The 12,980-nt window shown below is 44.8% G+C and overlaps 1 protein-coding gene and 1 long non-coding RNA gene across 2 annotated transcripts in view; one reads left to right on the top strand and one right to left on the bottom strand.

The window, feature by feature from the left end:
- Positions 1-12,980, bottom strand: part of gse1b (Gse1 coiled-coil protein b) — a 170,040-nt gene that overhangs the window by 130,381 nt on the left and 26,679 nt on the right. The gene's annotated exons all lie outside the window — the stretch shown is intronic.
- The window catches only part of LOC147269453 (uncharacterized), a 15,731-nt gene continuing 4,093 nt past the window's right edge, over positions 1,343-12,980 (top strand). Inside the window, exons 1-4 of the long non-coding RNA XR_015110059.1 lie at positions 1,343-1,395; positions 1,494-1,623; positions 1,735-1,765; positions 4,653-4,687. This is a non-coding gene — a long non-coding RNA (uncharacterized LOC147269453). The remainder of the gene's footprint in view (positions 1,396-1,493; positions 1,624-1,734; positions 1,766-4,652; positions 4,688-12,980) is intronic.

Genomic DNA, 12,980 nt, shown 5'->3' on the forward strand with positions numbered 1-12,980 from the left:
TTCAGACATTGACAAAAGCTTGTGTTGTTGTTCCTGTCTTCTCTGATGTACAGCTCCTTCAGGATCACAGCCTTGTGCAGTCAATAGTCTGCCAGCTTGTGTGAATGTGTGTATGTGAGATTAGCTGCCTATAGATCCACCCCCCCACCTCTTCTGTCCACTCCCTCCTCCCCTTCCCTCCCCTCGCTTCTCCTCTCACTATCATCCCCTTTGTATCTTCCTCTGACACCGCCACACACACTCAGCTGCGGCCTCCTGTCTACCAGCTGCCACTCTGGAGTCATTCATCAGAGCTATGATTAGTGAGTAGAGGAATGTCATGTCGCTACAGCAGACTGCTCACCCCCAACTCTGACCTCTCACCTCTGGATGACCCTGCATGACCCCAGGCTGCAGCAGCTGCTTTTACACTGTGCCGACACACTCCATTAGTACTCACACCTGCTTCTACACACATCAAATTTCTTGGAAACACACACATATGAAAAATACACACAAAGATGCAAAAGGTGGCAGCAGAAGCAAGATTTAAAAACACTTACTTTTGCACACACTAACTCACTCACACACACACACACATGCTCACACACAAATACAATGGCCTTTACACATGCTAATGTTGTAAGGCGGCCCTTTTATGAGATTACACAGTCATTACAGGGAGAGGGGTCATGAGGGGCACCTGTAGCTGAGTGGCTCCGCAGTCTATCAGGAGACTGAATGTAAGTGTGTGTGTGTGTGTGTGTGTGTGTGTGTGTGTGTGTGTGTGTGCGCGCGTGTGTGTATACATAAAGAGAATGACCCACAATATATGTTATGTATATATTGTCGTAGACTTGTTGAAGATCCAATAGAGGCATTCAACGGACAGTGTGCATATGTTTTGTGTGCAATAGGAGGCTCTTTGCATATCTCTGTCCTGTGTTTGTGCGTGTGTCTGTGTGTGTGTGAGCCTGTGTGTGGGCCCCAGGCCGACTCTGACAGCTCAGTGCTAGCCATCTGCTGGCAGTCACACCAGGAGAAAGCAACAGCAGCCAAACAATGGAGAGCAATGACAGTCCAGGATTTGTGGCGAGTTTTATATGTGCGTGCATGTGTTTTGTGCGGCGTGCCCGTTTTCCCCTCCAAAGATCCAAATCAGCCCCTCTCTATGAGCATGTGCGGAGGGGCGTGGCTGTTGTTGATAGGCTGTCTCTGTTACCAGGCGATAGATTAACAAGCCCAAATGGCCATCTGAGGAGGACAGATAGCACAGGCGAGTGTCGGCTCACTTTTCTTCCTGTCTGTGTCTCTTACTGTGTGAATGTTTACAAGTTTGTCCAGCTTCTCTTTCTTTTTATGAGTCTAAAGTTGCTATGAATGTACTGTTCAATGAATGACTTGTAATAGTACAGGGTAAATTTACCAGCATTTCTTTGTGTTAATGTATGCTTCGTGTCTGTGCTTTCATATGTTGCGTTTGTCTCCATTTCTATCTGTCTGTATGTGGGCAGGTAGAATGCCATCATGGATGCAGACAGATGGTCGGGCGTAGGGAGGAAGATTACTGCCTGGATTTGACACACCAGTGTGACAGCAAGCATCATCCAGCTGGGTAGAGGCCTCCTAAAAAGAGCATGCCAGGTGGCCAGGAAGCAGGCTGTTGGTCTCTTGCAGCCATGACATGCATAACCCTTGAGTCACTACTCTACACTAATCTACGGTTCTACTTTGTTCTCATTATGCACATTTCAGAAGCAGAGGAATTGAACAGGAATGACCACTGGTGAGAACAAAAATGGCTTATAATGAAAAGGGTTTCATTCCCTGTACTCCATTTGAATTTGAGTGTTTGTGCTCATGTGCATATGCTTGTGTTGATTTGCCCATCCGCGCTTTTATATGGCAGGACTTCAAAGGCAGCCTTCAGTGAATTCTGCCCTTCCACCTCCTGCTGAAGATAGTTTGTTGTTTGTGTTTGTGTGTGTGTGTGTGTGTGTGTGTGTGTGTGTGTGTGTGTGTGTGTGTGTGTGTGTGTGTGTATTTGTGTGAAGAGCAGTGCCTCCTGTAGCTGGGGGCTAAGGCTGATCACCACTCAGCAGCAAGGCTGGCATGGCATGCCCACTGGCACACTAACAGGGCACACCTATTTACACAGGCCCAGACTGAATGGCAGGCATTGTCTGGGTGAGAATGCAACACTTAAGCTCCTGATTAAGGCAGAACAAAGCCTGAGGGGCAAGAGTGATGAATGCATGGAGTGAGAGAGGGAGGGAGGGAACCAGAGGGAGAGAGGAAGAGATGAAGAGAGGCAAGGAAGGGAGACTCTGTAAAAGGGGGAATCTCATCTGCTGTTGCTGCGGGGAGGCAAAAAAGAAGGAGGGGAGTTGAGAGAGGTGAGGATGGGGAGGGAGGCAGAAAAAGGCGAGAGGGCAAGAAGAGGCAGTCATATAGGGGACAAGGAGAGAGGCAGGTAGGGATGAAGGAATAGATGAGGTGGTGGATGAGCAGAGCACACACAAGTAGGCTTAGAGACAGAGATAAAAAGACAAGTGAGACAGAGCCAGGAAGAAAGGTATAGAGGGAGGAGGAGGGGGCTGCTGTTGAGGTATCCTGTCTGACAAGGAGGAGGCGATGCCACACCATCATGGCAATGAGGTAAAAAGACTGATAGCGCCCTCCAACGGTACTCTTACACTCTCAATGTGCACTCTGTCCTGCCCCCTCTTGTCCAGGGAGGGAACAACATGCGATCAAAGGAAGCAAATCAGTGCCAAATTGTTTAATTAATCAAAATGGTAAGAAATTCTCGAATAATATATAAACTGAAACAATATATTTGACTGTCATAAGAAAGATGCTTCGCAGGTAAATCATCAGTGTGTATGTGCGTGTGTGCTGAGTGGCACCTTGGCAACATATGGGCACAAACAGAACGTGTATGACAAGGGGTGAGCTATTCCCTCAGTGTGTGTGTATCCTAGCAACAAGACAGACGTAGTAGCAGTGCAGTGAGCAGCTGGCAGAATCGGACGCAGGGGCCATAATGGATTTTTTTTACAACGTGTGTGTGTGTGTGTGTGTGTGTGTGTGTGTGTGTTACATTTAACAGCTGTGAAGAATTTAGGTGCATGTGTGTGCGAATCATATGCGTCCATGCATGTTCAACACTTAAACACATATTACTGTGTCAAAGCGAAAATTGTACCAACAACAGACAGCCCAAAAGACAGCTCTGTTGGATTGACAGATAACGCAGACCTACAATTGACCAATCGCTATGTTTTAGTGATCAAACTGTCAGTAATAACATTTTCTAGGATGCAAGATGGACTGACTAGATTGACTTACTGTTCACAGGTAAGTTATGAAGAAAATGGGTGAAAACACTGACTGAAAAACACCTTTTGAAAAAATGCGGCACCTCAAAAATGTCTGATAAAGCCATGACGTGTTTTAAATAAGGCTGAATAATCAATCCAAATTTTACCAAAACTGCAATATGGTCTCATACAACATCCAAGAGTAACAAAAAATATTATTATGGATGAAATATTGTGTTGTTGCACAAAAATCCCATCATTATGCTCTCTATATGTTTTCAAATAACAATGTGAACAAAGATTTAAAAAAAAAATTCATTTTGAGTTATGACCTTTTCTGTTGCCTTAATCCACACACAGAGATCCTTTTCAGCTGAAGACCCACATTGGAGAGTTTGGGCTTAAGTGTAGGCAACAGGGTTTTTTAAGGCCTTTTTCCCCATTTTCTCTCCATTTGTGCATCACCAAATCACCCTAGCTAGCTGTGCTAATCATTGCTTCGTCCCCTCTGCTTTGCTTCCACATGCTTCCTCCGTCACCTCATCTGCTGCATCTTCAAGTGATGGTGAGGAGTTTTAATAGGGGAATGTAGCAATTGACCCCTAAACCCAGGCACCCTGTTCAACCAGTGGAGGCACTAGTAAAGCCACCACAACACACACCCATACGCCCAACCAGACTGGAGGCAACACGGGGAACCAAACCAGAGGCCCTCAAATTGGGTAAAGCAGCAGACCACTGCACTACCTGAGTATCAGGTTTATGTTATATAAGGACAAAGCAGGCACGCAAGATGATTAGACTGAAAACTTGACCTATACAGTGGATGTTAGCCAATAGAAAGAAAGGTTGCATCCTTAGGTCCAGCTGAGCATCAGCAGCTGAATGCTCTCAGGGGTAAAAGGGACTAGGGACCAAGACAGAGCCCTGTCTCCATGGGCCAGACCACCTACAGCTAATCACCAAATCAACCTCCTCTGGAGCACAGAGGAAGCCACATTAACACTGCTGCAATCTGGCCTCACACCACATGTTCTCCTTCTGTCTGTCTTGAGTTGATATGAAGCCGCTTCATGACATCTCTGCCGAGTTGAGAAGAAACTGGAGAGAACGTCAACAGTAACTTCATCTACAGGTTCCTGCTCTTGAATTTGAAATCAGTGATGTAGACGTGCGAGTCAATCAAACTGTGGCAGTTGTTGTATCAGTATGGCAGTCTGTGTCTTGTGTGCCAATATGAAAAGACTTCCTAAATGTAGAGCTAAACTGAAGGGGAGCACTTAATCTACCAACTCACAATGAGCCGTTCATTTAAGCACACAGCAGATGATCATGCATTTGTAATTATAGATGTAAAAGGACGAGAAGAACAGAGATTAGCAAAGGTGAGTGTGCCACGCTGTTGCATCCTCAGCCCCCCGCCCCCCCCCCCCCCTTTCTGATTCTCCGCAGGCTGTCTCTGGAAGTGTGATGTCTTTTTAAACGGCGCCGGCTTCACGCGTTTTTATGTCTGCTCATAAAAAAGTGGCTTCCTTTAAAGGCTCCACTCACCAATGACTCCCACTCTCAATACCATTGGATGACATGCAGTAGTGGGAATGACACCAGAGATTGAGAGACAGACAGAGACAGAGAGGGTCTGACATTCAGAAAGCAAAAATAAAGAAGAAAAAGAGGGCAGATATTGTAAAAACACTGCCTCAGACCTCTACACCCCCCACCAGTCAACCTCTCTGTCTGTCTCCTATATCACTTCCCCCTCCTCTCCCTCCCCACTGCAGGCCACCTGGAAGTGATCCCCAGCTGGATCAGCTGGGATTTGTAATGTGTTTTAAAGCCACATTAAATGCTACCCAGCACAGCCCTGAGATCACATTAAGACTGCACCTCCTAATCACACCACCCAACCTGTTCTCACACTCCCTATCTCTCTCTCTCTCTCTCTCTCTCTCTCTCTCTCTCTCTCTCTCTCTTTCTCTATCTGCCTTGAATCTCCCTCTTTCCCCGTCATGGTGCATCCATTTCAAATTCCTTGTCTTCATCTTGTGAGAATGTGTCCACAGGCTTAACAAGATCGATCACTCCTAACTCCTTGTACTCGCTGCCAAATCAATGGCTCTTTGTCTCCTTAAGCTCTGGAAAGAACTCAGTGTGCTCTTCTTGTGCTTTGTGTGTTATGAATATGGGAAAGAAAAAGAGAAAGAAAGAAAGAGAGAAAGAAAGAAAGAAAAAAGAAAGAAAAAGGTAGTGTAGAAAGAAAGGTGCGGAGTAATTTAGGGTTTATCTTGGGACTATAAAAATGAGCTGTGAGGACGGAATAGAGGGTGGGCATTGTGTACATAAAACAGAACGACACTTGCAAGGCAAGAGGGAGAAAGGACAGAGAAAGAAAATTTTGTGTGCGTGTGTGTGTGTGTGTGTGTGTGTGTGTGTGTGTGTGTGTGTGTGTGTGTGTGTGTTGAGAGACATGAGCCAAACCTCACCACTGACTTGGCCAGGGCCTCTGGAGCCAGAGAGAAAGCCTTCTTAACCGCAAACTCTGTTTCTGTGTGTCTCGCTCATATACACACCCTCACTGAAAGTGTCTCACTGTGTGAATACGTCATTTCAAAACATGTGTTACTGACCAGAGAAGCTGGGGAGGTAGCATGTGAAAAAGGGGAGGAAAAACTGCAGCAGCTGGGACGAAGTGAGGGAGAACAACATCGAGATTCAATATGATCCTGAGCAAAGCTAACAGGAAAGACACTCTTGATCCACTTGTGTTACCTTCTCTCATCTCCTGCCCTCGACACTCCACTGAATTTAAATTCCTGTCGCTGTAGCTCATTATATTTCCCAAATGCACTGGAGTAGGTGGTTGCATCGCTGCACTTTAAGTCAATAGCAGGACTACAGAGCCATGAAAATGAATAAGGATAGGGGCTCTTCACTCAGCAGCAGTGGGTAAAAAGGCCTGGGAGTGCTCATCTACAGCATGGCTGCTCTCAGCCCATTTATATTTCACAGTGACACTGCATTAGCTGCCCCTGGATGAGCACACAGTCTGCAAGCCCTGTTCTGCATCACCCTCTGCACAGAGAAAACAGCAGGATGAGTGAATGATTTTTACCAAGCAAAATATTGAGACCAGAGGAGGGTAAAGCAGTCACATTCACAGCAACAAGACGAAACATTCCATAGGATACTAACATCAAAACAAACTGAAAAAAAACAGGCTTAAAGAAGCAGCACTAGTAGAATATGAAAGAATACCAGTCAGGATCAAGGTTTCTCACCTTAAACTGGTTAGACTCTCCTCAAAGCACTTCTGCCTGAGAACCCTGTCAGCAGACAATGTACACACAACCAGACATCATCATCATCATCATCATCATCATCATCACACTCACACACACACACACACACACACACACACACCTCTGTGTCAACACAAGCTTGTGGAGAGGCTGAGAAGTGTTGCTAAAGAGTGGTGGGTGGGGGATTTCTTTGGCATGTTTGTTTGTATTTAGTTTTTCTCTTTTTTTCTGATGCTGAAGGTTGATGCAAAGCTATACAGAGGAGCGTGTGTGTGTGTGTGTGTGTACTTGTATGTGTGTGTCAGTAGGCATAGACAAAAGGAGCATATGGCAGCAGCAGCCAAGGCTGTAAATTAAACATAGAGAAAGATTAGATAATGAATGTGCGCTCGGAGACATAGAGACAGCACTGAGCCAGGGGCGGAGCAGACCACAGCGCGACCAGAGCTGCGGATGGGGTGGAGGAGTGTGTATGTGCGTGTGTGTGCTAAGGGGATAACTAGACATTAAACACTTGCAACAAACACAAGAGGTGACTAACTGATATGAACACAAAACAAAACGTGCAACAGCAGAATTTCAGTAGGAAGACAGGGGGAGAAAATATATGAAATGACACATCAGCCAGGGAGGAAGTAACATGTAGGTTACTACACACACACGCACACACACACTCACACACACACACACACACCTAAAGAGAACTGGACCACTCCACTTCATACCGGACAAGTGCTGTTGAGCTGCAACAAAGCTACACTGTCAACAGGATTACTGACACTTTTCTCAAATACACAATCCAACACATACTACACGCGCACATATTGAACACATGTAAACATGACTTAGCTACTTCTTTAAGACAACAGATAAACATATTGAATATGTGGACAAACGGTGTGTGTGTGTGTGTGTGTGTGTGTGTGTGTGTGTGTGTGTGTGTGTGTGTGTGTGTGTGTGTGTGTGTGAGTGAGAGAGAGAGAGAGCGATAGAGAGAGATAGAGGGAGAGAGAGAAAGAGAGAAGGTTGGACAGATATTAAAGATCTTGATTCTATGGTCCAGATTTACTAAACAGATCCAATATTTGTGAGGTCACAATCTAAAAGCAGCGCTGAAGGAAGTGAATATTTCTGGGGTGACCCACTAACAAGACATCAATTTACAAAGGCTGTGATGGACTACGGACACATCAGGATCAGTGAGCTTGATCTGTAGATTGTAGACCTGCATTCAAGACCAGGGTGGGTTTACTTTCTAGACCAGATATTAATGTGTGAGGTGCGAGGTGGGATAAATTTGAAGAATTTGATTTAATTTATTCAAAACACTGTCTTCTCTTTGGCATGCACCCAGAGCAGCTGTCAAAAATAAGACAATCAGCATGAGACAGTGGCACAATTGGCAGTAGATTCCACCCTGCAAACCTTAGTAAATCCAATGCATATCTCACTATTGCTGTAAAGCCGAAAAGAGGGTTAGCAAGGATGCAACCTTCAGCAAATCTGGACCAGAGTCTCTTGCAGCATTGTGGAAGAAGCATTATGTTCCTTTGCTGCAGAGTTTTGAAACATGAATTCATATTTCATTCAGTTTGTCTGAGATCCTTAGCCTGTATCCAGACTGCTACTGTGATTATTGTGACTGTATGCACCTTAATAGTTGCACAACTCTGAGAATGAACACGCTATAGCACCTTAGGAAAACACAGTTCAAAGCCGAGCCTTAAATATCGGAGTCTTTTACAATTATATAAGACATTTAGGGGCGTTATCTTCCTCCCCAGTCTCATGATGTATCATAATAGAGCTAATTACTTGCAGTAAATTCTCTCCAGGCTGTCTGATATACTATTAAAGGTGGTCTCTCACTAATTATGTGACATTAAAAACCAACTCACTCCACTAGATGATGATTTCGGTATGTCTTATTAAAGTAGGTGGACACATTTGCAAATTCACCATTGTATCTCTGTTTTCTGTTTGGCATTAAATTGTCATTTTTCTGATGGCGTTACAGATATAAATCCCCTAAAATGCACAGACTGAACTGTCATGTGTTGTCTAGACTTCCTGATCTTGAATTCTAATTTAAATCTATGAGCCAACTCTCTTACAAATTGGAGCTAAATGACTGACATGGGATTAGAAACAGAACCTGAACCACATGAACCACATCACGGCTCTGTTACCTGAGCTTTCCGAGCCTTCGTACATGAGTTGCACATTCTCACCCAGCACTCACAGCTCATTGCAGGCTTCTATCTTATGAGCAAGTGGGGGAGAGATGGGGGAGAGATAAAGAGGTTCAGGGTGATCAGTCACTGTCTCATTACTGGACCACATAAAGCAGGGAGGGAGGCAGAAAGGGAGGCTCAGAGAGGCGGAGATAATGCAATAATATAAAAACCGAGAGAGGGAGGGTGGGATCGAGGAGGGCCAGGTTATCCTAATTCAATAATGGGAATCATTTGGGAGCAGATGAAACGGATGTAGCTGGAGTTCAGCTTTAGAAGAATGCCAGTCAGAGGGGACTTCACCTTGACTTGGAGAAGCAAGTCAAGGGCTCATTTAAAATTTTTAGGAATGAAGCAGAATTGTCATTAATGGGTTAATATCAACACTAACTGCTGAAAAATCAGGTAAAATTTAAAAGTGATTCACAGAGAGGCATGAAAAGGTTTCATGTGAACAGATCAGGAATATTAGTGTATATTTAATTTTTTCCCTACCTATGTAGTGTTTCTAACCCCCTACCACCCACACACGGCAACGGTGGTGGTGGGGGGGGCAGCATAAAGGTGATCTGCTGCTGCCATAATGACGCTACACTGTTGTTTTGATCCTCTCACTGCAGCTCAGATTACAGCCTGGTGTTGAGTTTCTACGCTAAGAGTAAACACATGAGAACACTGCCGCTGTGGGGATTTGACAGTACATAAGCATGCGCACAAGCGCGCGCACACGCACGCACGCACACACACACACACACACAAACAGGTGCACACAGAAGCACAACAACAGAGCCCGACCGTGAATGACGCACGGGGCCTTCGTGTATGTAAATTTAGTAGGCTGCCCAACATGCACCACTTTCCCCGCTCGCCGTCTGTCTCTTCAAAAGACAAAGTGTGGCCTTACTGCCCTCAACTCATTAGCAGAGAAATAGACAACCACATATGCACACACATTTACGCACAGCCTTGCTTCCTCACTGACATGCAATGGACTTTTTTTGGCAGTTTGATGGTATTCTGCAGGAAAACAGAATAATCTGCATGCAGATATATGTAAAACAGCACAGAAGAATAAATGCATATCTGACATGCTATTGTTCTGCTGTACTTGTGATTTGCTACAAAGGCATTAAAAACTATATTGGTTACATCAGCCCTCCTGGAATCCTCTGTGGTACTGTATGTGAACTACAATATGCCTCTTTTACTGCCTCTCAGTGGTTTTACAGAGATTCCAGCCTGCCACCAGGGATTAGCTCAATGCTCAATTCTCCACTCAATTTCACTACCATGCTGGCTGTATAAGGGATCTATGTGTGTGTATACGTGTCTATGCATGTGTGAATGTGTGTGTTTGTGTGTGCGTGCATGCATGCATATACACTAAGGGGGAATATTAGTTAATCATAGCATTCACTCAGCATAAATAAAGACCAATTACTGTGCTTCCCTATGGGCCCTTCACTATTAGTACACTAAAGACCCCAAAGAGTGCTGCTCCGTAGCTAATACAGCCTTGGTTTAGCAGTCAGCCTGCTGAATCATGATGATAAGTACTACAGAGGGTAATAGAAGGACGCCATCCACAACATCAAAAAGGCTGAGGCGACATTAGCCATATGTGCATGAAACTCAAACGGAAGGACAACAAGGATCAATAATCAGGATCTTACCTTATTGATTATTGATAAGCTACACTTGCTTGGGAACTTGTGTTGTACACAGTGGCACAAATGTTGTTATAGGCAGCAGATCCAACCAGGGAAATGCATATTTATATGTACAAAACAGAACCACGGTTGTGTCTGTGAAATGCACTGGGTATTTTGCTCTTGTATAATAAATTTACCTTGATATTAACTGGAGTCAAGGAGGTCAAATATCCTCTTTTGTACAGAGTTCAAACATGATCAGTTTGTGGTTCACACACGTCCACAACTGCCAGGAATGACATCCAGAGAGGTGTGGATTAGTGTACTTTCACAAAATCGTTGAAAAAAATAAGAAAGAGCACATGATGCTATATGACGGCAGCTTTGAAACTCAAAGTTTTTCAATGTGCATCAATGGTTACTCTTAATATTTTTCTTCATGGTTGTCCTTGCTGGATAGCACGAGCTGCATGAAACAATAATCCAAATTCAGACTGAAAAACTTTTTATTACTTATAAATGCACAACAGAAAACACAAACACATCCTCTCAATAAAATGAACATAACCAGAGGACATTACATGCTGCCTTACCCTTTAATGAGAAAAATTATGGTATTACGGCTGGACCACTCACATTAAATTTTTTTCTGTGAAATATTTAGCGAGATACAAAAGATATGAGTGAACCACACACTGTGCCACTGCAGCCATGGTGTGATATTCCTTTGTCCTTCCCTCAGGTGGTTGTCAGTGTGTGGACAAGTGACACAGCAGCTGGAGACGTGTGGTTCATAGTACACGCACAAAATGTAAAAATATGCACACACACATACAAATCCAGTGGACCCTTGCTGGCAGCCACTCATCACCCAGAGAGGCCAACCTAATTTGGAGGACAGGCTCCTCTCTGCCTGCTGGGGAGGCAGCGGGGATTATGAGCCTTTATACACACTAATCTAGTTTAGCTACGCCGGGAGAGGGATTCTGTGTGTGTGTGTGCGTGTGTGCGTGTGTGTGTGTGGAGAGAGAGCGAGAGAGGGAGACTGAGGGAGAAAAATCTCAAATATACATACATGAAGAACATAAGGATGTGTATTCATCACAATCAGTAAATTTGTGCATATGTGACTTGCACGTACGTGTAGGTTTGTGTGAGTGTGCGTGTTTGCACATGCGAATGTGTGTGTGTGTGTGTGTGTGTGTGTGTGTGTGTGTGTGTGTGTGTGTGTGTGTGTGCGTGCGTGTGTGCACGCCCCGGAAGTCCAGTCTGTGCTACGAGAGATAGGGAGGCTCTCAAACTGGTTAGAGATGTGGCTTAGCGTCTTGTCCTCTGATGGCAACTGGCACAAACTACATAGCAGACCTACATGTACACACAAACAGAAGTTGCACTGGTACAAGAACAAGCACATACACACCAGCAGGATCAAAACCCTAAAAGTACATCTCAGCTTGGATGTTACAGTGACTGGTGGGTGACGTGGGAATTTTGTCTTGTCTGTGTTAATGTCAAGGTTGGGAAGTCCTGGGTCAAACATGCTGGCGGCAACCATCTGTAATCCCAAGTGCGGTTGAACTTGACCAAAAAGTGATGCACGCACACACACACATGCGCGCGCACACACACACACACACACACACACACATTCTGGAGAGAACAATGCTGACAAGACGATTTCAGAACCTGTCTGGTATGTGTTAGCTAACTGTTGAAAATATGTGCATCCAAACAGAGTCATGTGTAATCAGCTTGTTGGTCAGAGAAGCCAACACATTATGATACACGTGTGTGTGTGTGTGTGTGTGTGTGTGTGTGTGTGTGTGTGTGTGTGTGTGTGTGTGTGTGTGTGCGTGCGTGTGTGCACGCCCCGGAAGTCCAGTCTGTGCTACGAGAGATAGGGAGGCTCTCAAACTGGTTAGAGATGTGGCTTAGCGTCTTGTCCTCTGATGGCAACTGGCACAAACTACATAGCAGACCTACATGTACACACAAACAGAAGTTGCACTGGTACAAGAACAAGCACATACACACCAGCAGGATCAAAACCCTAAAAGTACATCTCAGCTTGGATGTTACAGTGACTGGTGGGTGACGTGGGAATTTTGTCTTGTCTGTGTTAATGTCAAGGTTGGGAAGTCCTGGGTCAAACATGCTGGCGGCAACCATCTGTAATCCCAAGTGCGGTTGAACTTGACCAAAAAGTGATGCACGCACACACACACATGCGCGCGCACACACACACACACACACACACACACACACATTCTGGAGAGAACAATGCTGACAAGACGATTTCAGAACCTGTCTGGTATGTGTTAGCTAACTGTTGAAAATATGTGCATCCAAACAGAGTCATGTGTAATCAGCTTGTTGGTCAGAGAAGCCAACACATTATGATACACGTGTGTGTGTGTGTGTGTGTGTGTGTGTGTGTGTGTGTGTGTGTGTGTGCGTGTGTGCGAGTGTATTATATGTGTTGGTGTGTGCGCT

The sequence above is a fragment of the Aulostomus chinensis genome, chromosome 2 (assembly GCF_037954235.1).
Source record: "Aulostomus chinensis isolate RoL2024-O1b breed Wild chromosome 2, RoL_Achi_v1.0, whole genome shotgun sequence".
NCBI classification, from domain to species: Eukaryota; Metazoa; Chordata; class Actinopteri; order Syngnathiformes; family Aulostomidae; genus Aulostomus; species Aulostomus chinensis.